Here is an 8,203-nt window from a genome sequence, read left to right on the forward strand (position 1 = left end):
AGGGTTAGGGGTTAGGGTTAGGGGTAGGTATAGTTCGGGGTACTGTTAGGGTGAGAAGTTAGGGTTAGGGTTAGGGTTGGGGATGGTTAGGGGTTAGGGGTAGGCTTAGGGGTTTAGGGTAGGGGTTAGGGGGTGAGTTAGGGTTAGGGATGGGCTAGGATTAGGGTTGGGGATGGTTAGGGTTAGGGGTACGGATAGTTAGGGTTACTGTTAGTGTGAGAGGTTAGGGTTAGTGTTAGGGTTTGGGTCAGGGTTGGGGATTGTTAGGGTTAAGGGTAAGGGTAGGGATAGTTAGGGTTACCGTTAGAGTGATATGTGATTATGGTTAGGGTTAGGGGTTTAGTCCTTTTTCTTTCCGTGGCCATCTCGGTGGAGACAGCGCAACATTTCGGGACCATTTCGGACAGTTTTCAGCCTGTTCCCTTGGAGTTGCTGGGCCCTGCAGACCACTGTAGGTCTCGCAACCCGTGGTGTCTGGGTGAGTCGGGGTTTGGGGGGTATTTGGCATATCCTAGCGCCGGTATTTTGTAATTTCATCCATTATACGTTGCCATTTATGGTCACTTATAAACGTTTGACATGTACATCGTTTTCGCGCTGTACCGTCACGTGGTCAGTGCATTTGCATAAAGCCCCCAAGCCACCGTGAATAGAAAATTGGATTGTGCTGTTAGCTTAAATAGCATATTCGCTTCTATATATTATGTGTGATATGTATAAGCAGTACGCACTCATGCCATTACAGAACATCGATTTCGCGTACACCATTGCATTTGATGTCATTGTTGTTTAATTATTGCCCATGAATCAACTAAAGCACTTATGTAATTAATTAGGGTTCATGCTTTTGTATTACTTTATAGGGTTTTCTTTCCATTGACGAATAAATTGGAGGTGATTATTTGATGACCTGTGTTACAAGCTGATCCAATCCATCCCTTACCGGGAGACCAGTCTCCCCCCTCCGGATCGTCAGGGTCCGCCCCCAGCGGGCGCGCAAGCGCTGTCGCTACAGTTAGATATTGGGTTAGGGTACGGTCAGGTGTTAGGGTTGGGGATTAGGGTTAGGCGTGGGGATGGTTAAGGCTAAGGGTAGGGGTGGTGATGATTAGTGCTACGGGTTAGGGTTAGGGGAGAATTAGGGTTAGGGGTAGTGATACTTAGGGTGGGGATGGGGTAAGGGTTACAGTTAGGGTGAGGATTAGAGTAAGGGTTAGGGATTGGGGTGGGGATTACTAGGAATAGTGGTTAAGGTTAGGGATAGTTTGGGTAAGTTTTAACGTTAGAGTTACGGAGAGCTGGGGGTAGGGTAAGGGTTACTGATATGGTTAGGGTTAGGCGTAGGTATAGTTAGGGTTTACTGTTAGGGTGAGAGGTAAGGGTAAGGGTTAGTGTTAGGGTTAAGAGTGGGGATGGTTAGGGCTATGGATTAGGGGTGGGGATGGATAGGGTTGGGGTTAATGTAAGGGTGGGGGGTCAGGGTTGGGAATTGTTAGTGTTAGGATTATTGTCAGGGTTGGGGATGGCTAGGGTTAGGGGTAGGAATAGTTAGGGTTACTGTTAGGGTTAGAGGTTAGGGTTAGGGAGAGTTAGGGTAGGGAGGGTTAGGATTAGGGGTAGGAGTAGTTAGGGTTACTGTTAGGGTTAGAGGTTAGGGTTAGCGATGGTTAGGGTTAGGGGTAGGTTTAGGGGTTAGGGTAGGGGTTAGGGTTTGGAATCGGGTTAGAGTTAGGGTTAGTGTTAGGGTTAATATTAGGGTTAGGGTCAGGGTTGGGGATTGTTAGTGTTAGGATTATTGTTAGGGTTGGGGATGGTTAGGGTTAGGGGGTAGGGTTAAGGGTAGGAATAGTTAGGGTTACTGTTAGGGTTAGAGGTTAGGGATGGTTAGGGTTAGAGGTAGGTTTAGTGGTTAGGGTTAGGGGTGGGGATGGTAAGGGCTAAGGGTAGGGGTGGTGATGATTATTGCTACAGGTTAGGGTTAGGGGAAGATTAGGGTTGTGGGTATTGATACTAAGAGTGGGGCTTCTTGGGGTAAGGGTTATGGCTAGGGTGAGTATATAGTAGAAATAGTTACTGTTAGGGTTTGAGGCTAGGGTTAGGGATGGTTAGGGTTAGGGGTTGGTTTAGGGGTTAGGGTAGGGGTGAGTTAGGGTTAGGGATGGGTTAAGATTAGAGAGAGGGTTTGGAATCGGGTTAGGGTTAGTGTTAGGGTTAATTCTAGGGTTAGGGTTATGGTGAGCGTTGGGGATTGTTAGAGTTAGGATTATTTTTAGGGTTGTTGATGGTTAGGGTTAGGGGGTAGGGTTAAGGGGTAGAAATAGTTAGGGTTTCTGTTAGGGTTAGAGGTTAGGGTTAGGGATGGTTAGGGTAGGGGTAGGTTTAGGGGTTAGGGTAGGGGTTAGGGTTATGGGTGGTTAGCGTTAGGATTAGGGTTAGGGTTGGGGATTGGGGTTAGGGTTAGTGTTAGGGTTAATGTTAGGGTTACGGTCAGGGTTGGGGATCGTTAGTGTTAGGGTTAATTTTAGGTTTGGGGATGGTTAGGGGGTAGGGTTAGGGGTAGAAATTGTTAGGGTTTGAGGTTAGGGTTAGAGGTTAGGGTTAAAGAGAGTTAAGATAGGTAGGGTTAGGGTTAGGGAGGGTTAGGGTTTAGGGGTAGGGTTAGGGGCTAGGGTTAGGGGTGAGTTAGGGTTAGGGATGGGTTAGGATCCGGGTTAGTGTTGGTGATCGTTGGGGTTAGGGGTAGGGATAGTTTGGGTTACTGTTAGGGTTAGAGGTTAGAGTTAGGGTTACGGGTAGGTTTAGGGGTTCGGTTAGTGGTTAGGGTTAGGGGTGGTTAACGTTAAGATTAGTGTTAGGGTTGGGGATCGGGTTAGGGTAGTGTTAGTGTTAGGGTTAATGTTAGGGTTAGGGTCACCGGTGAGGATCGTTAGGGTTAGGATTATGGTTAGGGTGGTCAAGGGTTAGGGTTAGGGGTAGGAATAGTTAGGGTTCTTGTTAGGGTTAGCGATGGTTGGGGTTAGGGGTAGGGTTAGGGGCTAGGGTTAGGGGTGAGTTAGGGTTAGGGTTAGGATTAGGGTTACTGTTGGGGGCCGGGTTTGAGGTTAGGGTTAGGGATCGTTAGGGTTAGGGTTAGGGTTAGGGGCTAGGGTTAGGGGTGAGTTAGGGTTAGGGTTAGGATTAGGGTTACTGTTGGGGGTCGGGTTTGAGGTTAGGGTTAGGGATGGTTAGGGTTAGGGGTAGGTTTAGGGGTTAGGGGCTAGGGTTAGGGTTAGGGGTGGTTAGGGTTGGGGTTGGTTAGGGTTAGGGTTAAAGAGAGTTAGGGTAGGTTAGGGTTAGGGTTAGGGATGGTTAGGGGTAGCGTTAGGGTGAGTTATGGTTCGGGATGGGTAATGATTAGGGTTAGTGTTGGTGATCGTTGGGGTTAGGGGGTAGGGATAGTTTGGGTTACTGTTAGGGTTAGAGGTTAGAATTAGGGATGGTTAGGGTAGGGTAGGTTTAGGGGTTCGGTTAGTGGTTAGGTTAGGGGTGGTTAACGTTAAGATTAGTGTTAGGGTTGGGGATCGGGTTAGGGTAGTGTTAGTGTTAGGGTTAATGTTAGGGTTAGGGTCACCGGTGGGGATTGTTATATTAGGATTATTGTTAGGGTTAACAATGGTTAGGATTAGGGGTTAGGGGTAGGAATAGTTAGGGTTACTGTTAGGGTTAGTGATGGTTAGGGTTAGGGTAGGGGTTAGGGTTAGGGTTGGGAATCGGGTTATTGTTAGGGTTAGTTATAGGGTTAGGGTTAATGTTAGTGTTGGGGTCAGGTGTGGGGATTGTTAGTGTTAGAATTATGGTTAGGGTTAGGGATGGTTAGGGTTAGGGGTAGGAATAGTTAGGGTTACTAATAGGAATAGAGGTCAGGGTTAGGGTTAGGGATGGTAAGGGTTAGGGGTAGGGTTATGGGCTAGGGTTAGGGGTGAGTTAGGGTTAGGGTTAGGGTTAGGATTAGGGTTACTGTTGGGGGTCGGGTTTGAGGTTAGGGGTAGGTTTAGGGGTTAGGGTAGGGGTTAGGGTTAGGGGTGGTTAGGGTTGCGGTTGGTTAGGGTTAGAGTTAGGGTTAGGGTTAAAGAGAGTTAGGGTAGGTAGGGTTAGGGTTAGGGATGGTTAGGGTTAGGGGTAGGGTTAGGGGTGAGTTAGGGTTAGGGATGGGTAATGCTTAGGGTTATTGTTGGTGATCGTTGGGGTTAGGGGTAGGGATAGTTTGGGTTACTGTTAGGGTTAGAGGTTAGAGTTAGGGTTACGAGTAGGTTTGGGGGTTCGGTTAGTGGTTAGGGTTAGGGGTGGTTAACGTTAAGATTAGAGTTAGGGTTGGGGATCGGGTTAGGGTTAATGTTAGGGTTAGGGTTAATGTTAGGGTTAGGGTCACCGGTGAGGATCGTTAGTGTTAGGATTACTGTTAGGGTTGGCAATGGTTAGGGTTAGGGGTAGGAATAGTTAGGGTTACTGTTAGGGTTAGGGATGGTTAGGGGTAGGTTTAGGGGCTAGGGTTAGGGGTGAGTTAGGGTTAGGGTTAGGATTAGGGTTAGGGTTACTGTTGGGGGTTAGGGTTAGGGTTAGGGGTAGGTTTAGGGGTTAGGGTAGGGGTTAGGGTTAGGGGTGGTTAGGGTTGGGGTTGGTTAGGGTTAGGGTTAAAGAGAGTTAGGGTAGGTAGGGTTAGGGTTAGGGATGGTTAGGGGTAGCGTTAGGGGTGAGTTAAGGTTAGGGATGGGTAATGATTAGGGTTAGTGTTGGTGATCGTTGGGGTTAGGGGTAGGGATAGTTTGGGTTACTGTTACGGTTAGAGGTTAGAGTTAGGGATAGATAGGGTTAGGGGGTAGGTTTAGGGGTTCGGTTAGTGGTTAGGGTTAGGGGTGGTTAACGTTAAGATTAGGGTTAGGGTTGGGGATCGGTTAGGGTAGTGTTAGTGTTTAGGGTTAATGTTAGGGTTAGGGGTCACCGGTGGGGATCTTTAGGTGTTAGGATTATCGTTAGGGTTGGCAATGGTTAGGGTTAGGGGTAGGAATAGTTAGGGTTACTGTTAGGGTTAGGCATGGTTAGGGTTAGGGGTAGGGTTAAGGGCAAGGGTTAGGGGTGAGTTAGGGTTAGGGTTAGGATTAGGGTTAGGGTTACTGTTGGGGGTCGGGTTTGAGGTTAGGGTTAGGGATGGTTAGGGGTAGGTTTATGGGTTAGGGTAGGGTTTAGGGTTAGGGGGTGGTTAGGGTTAGGGTAGGGGTTAGGGTTAGGGGTGAGTTAGGGTTAGGATAAGTGTTAAGGATCTGTAGGGGTTAGGGTTAGTTGTTAGTGTTAGGGTTAATATTAGGGTTAGGGTCAGGGTTGGGGATTGTTAGTGTTAGGGTTAATGTTAGGGTTTGGGATGGTTAGGGGTAGGAATAGTTAGGGTTACTGTTAGGGTTAGAGGTTAGGGTTAGGGTTAGGGATGGTTAGGGTTAGGGGTAGGGTTAGGAGCTAGGGTTAGGGGTGAGTTAGGGTTAGGGTTAGGATTAGGGTTACTGTTGGGGGTTGGGTTTGAGGTTAGGGTTAGGGATGGTTAGAGCTGCGGTTGGTTAGGGTTAGGGTTAGGGTTAAAGAGAGTTAGGGTAGGTAGGGTTAGGGATGGTTAGGGTTAGGGGTAGGGTTAGGGGTGAGTTAAGGTTAGGGATGGGTAAGGAATAAGGTTAGTGTTGGTGATCGTTGGGGTTAGGGGTAGGGATAGTTAGGGTTACTGTTAGGGTTAGAGGTTAGAGTTACAGGTGGTTAGGGTTAGGGTTAGGGATGGTTAGGGTTAGGGTTAGGGGCTAGGTTAGGGGTGAGTTAGGGTTAGGGATGGGTTAAGATTAGAGATAGGGTTGGGAATCGGGTTAGGGTTAGTGTTAGTGTTAATTCTAGGGTTAGGGTTATGGTCAGGGTTGGGGATTGTTAGTGTTATGATTATTGTTAGGGTTGGGGATGGTTACGGTTAGGGGGTTGGGTTAGGGGTAGGAATAGTTAGGGTTACTTTCAGGGTTAGAGGTTAGTTTTAGGGATGGTTAGGGTAGGGGTAGGTCTAGGGGTTAGGGTAGGGGTTAGGGTTGGGAATCGGGTTATTGTTAGGGTTAGTTATAGGGTTAGGGTTAATGTTAGTGTTAGGGTCACCGGTGGGGATTGTTAGTGTTAGGATTATGGTTAGGGTTAGGGATGGTTAGGGTTAGGGGTAGGGTTAGGGGTAGGAATAGTTAGGGTTACTAATAGGGTTAGAGGTTAGGGTTAGGGTTAGGAATGGTTAGGGTTAGGGGTAGGGTTAGGGGCTAGGGTTAGGGTTGAGTTAAGGTTAGGGTTAGGATTAGGGTTACTGTTGGGGGTCGGTTTGAGGTTAGGGTTAAGGGTAGGTTTAGGGGTTAGGGTAGGGGTTAGAGTTAGGGATGGTTAGGGTTAGGGTAGGTTTAGGGGTTCGGTTAGGGGTTAGGGTTAGGAGTGGTTAGCGTTAAGATTAGGGTTAGGGTTGGGGATCGGGCTAGGGTAGTGGTAGTGTTAGGGGTAATGCTAAGGTTAGGGTCACCGGTGGGGATTGTTAGTGTTAGGATTATTGTAAGGGTTGGCGATGGTTATGGTTAGGGGTTAGGGGTAGGAATAGTTAGGGTTACTGTTAGGGTTAGGGGTTAGGGGTAGGAATAGTTAGGGTTACTTTTAGGGTTTGAAGTTAGGGTTAGGGGTAGGAGTAGGGTTAGGGGCTAGGGTTAGGGGCTAGGGTTAGGGTTAGGATTAGGATTAGGGTTACTGTTGGGGGTCGGGTTTGAGGTTAGGGTTAAGGATGGTTAGGGTTAGGGGTAGGTTTAGGGGGTAGGGGATAGGGTTAGGGTTAGGGGTGGTTAGGGTTGGGGTTGGTTATGGTTAGGGTAAGGGTTAAAGAGAGTTTAGGGTAGGTAGGGTTAGGGTTAGGGATGGTTAGGGTTAGGGGTAAGGTTAGGGGTGAGTTAGGGTTAGGGATGGGTAATGATTAGGGTTATTGTTGGTGATCGTTGGGGTTAGGGGTAGGGATAGGTATAGAGGCTAGGGTTAGGGGTGAGTTAGGGTTAGGGTTAGGATTAGGGTTACTGTTGGGGGTCGGGTTTGAGGTTAGGGTTAGGGATGGTTAGGGTTAGGGGTAGGTCTAGGGGTTAGGGTAGGGGGTTAGGGTTAGGGGTGGTTAGGGTTGGGGTTGGTTAGGGTTAGGGTTTGGGTTAGGGTTAGGGTTAAAGAGAGTTAGGGTAGGTAGGGTTAGGGTTAGGGATGGTTAGGGTTAGGGGTAGGGTTAGGGGTGAGTTAGGGTTAGGGGATGGGTTAAGATTACAGATAGGGTTGGGAATCGGGGTTAGGGTTAGTGTTAGTGTTAGGGTTAATTCTAGGGTTAGGGTTATCGTCATGGTTGGGGATTGTTAGTGTTAGGATTATTGTTAGGGCTGGGGATGGTTAGGGTTAGGGGGTAGGGTTAGGGGTAGGAATAGTTAGGGTTACTGTCAGGGTTAGAGGTTAGTGTTAGGGATGGTTAAGGTAGGGGTAGGTTTAGGGGTTAGGGTAGGGATTAGGGTTATGGGTGGTTAGTGTTAGGATTAGGGTTAGGGTTGGGGATTGGGGTTAGGGTTACGGGTTAGTGTTAGGGTTAATGTTAGGGTCAGGGTTGGGGATCGTTAGTGTTAGGATTAGGGTTAGGGTTGGGGATGGTTAGGGTTGGGGTTAGGGTAAGTTTTAGGGGTATTAATAGTTAGGGTTACTGTTAGGGTTTGAGGTTAGGGTTACGGTTAGGGGTAGGGTTAGGTTACGGGTAGGGTTAGGTATAGGTTAGGGGTGAGTTAAGGTTAGGGTTAGGATTAGGGTTAGGGTTACTGTTGGGGGTCGGGTTTGAGGTTAGGGTTAGGGATGGTTAGGGCTAGGGGTAGGTTTAGGGGTTAGGGTAGGTGTTAGGGTTAGGGGTGGTTAGGGTTGGGGTTGGTTAGGGTTAGGGATGGTTAGGGGCTAGGGTTAGGGGCTAAGGTTAGGGGTGAGTTAGGGTTAGGGTTAGGGTTAGGATTAAGGTTACTGTTGGGGTCGGGTTTGAGGTTAGGGTTAGGGATGGTTAGGGTTAGGTTTAGGGGTTAGGGTAGGGGCTAGGGTTTTGGGGTGAGTTAGGGGTTAGGATAAGGGTTAAGGATCGGTAAGGGTTAGGGTTAGGGGTTAGGGTTAGGGTTAA

The sequence above is a fragment of the Acanthaster planci genome, linkage group LG04, assembly GCF_054643075.1.
Source record: "Acanthaster planci isolate LZ-2023a linkage group LG04, COTS_SCS, whole genome shotgun sequence".
Lineage (NCBI taxonomy): Eukaryota > Metazoa > Echinodermata > Asteroidea > Valvatida > Acanthasteridae > Acanthaster > Acanthaster planci.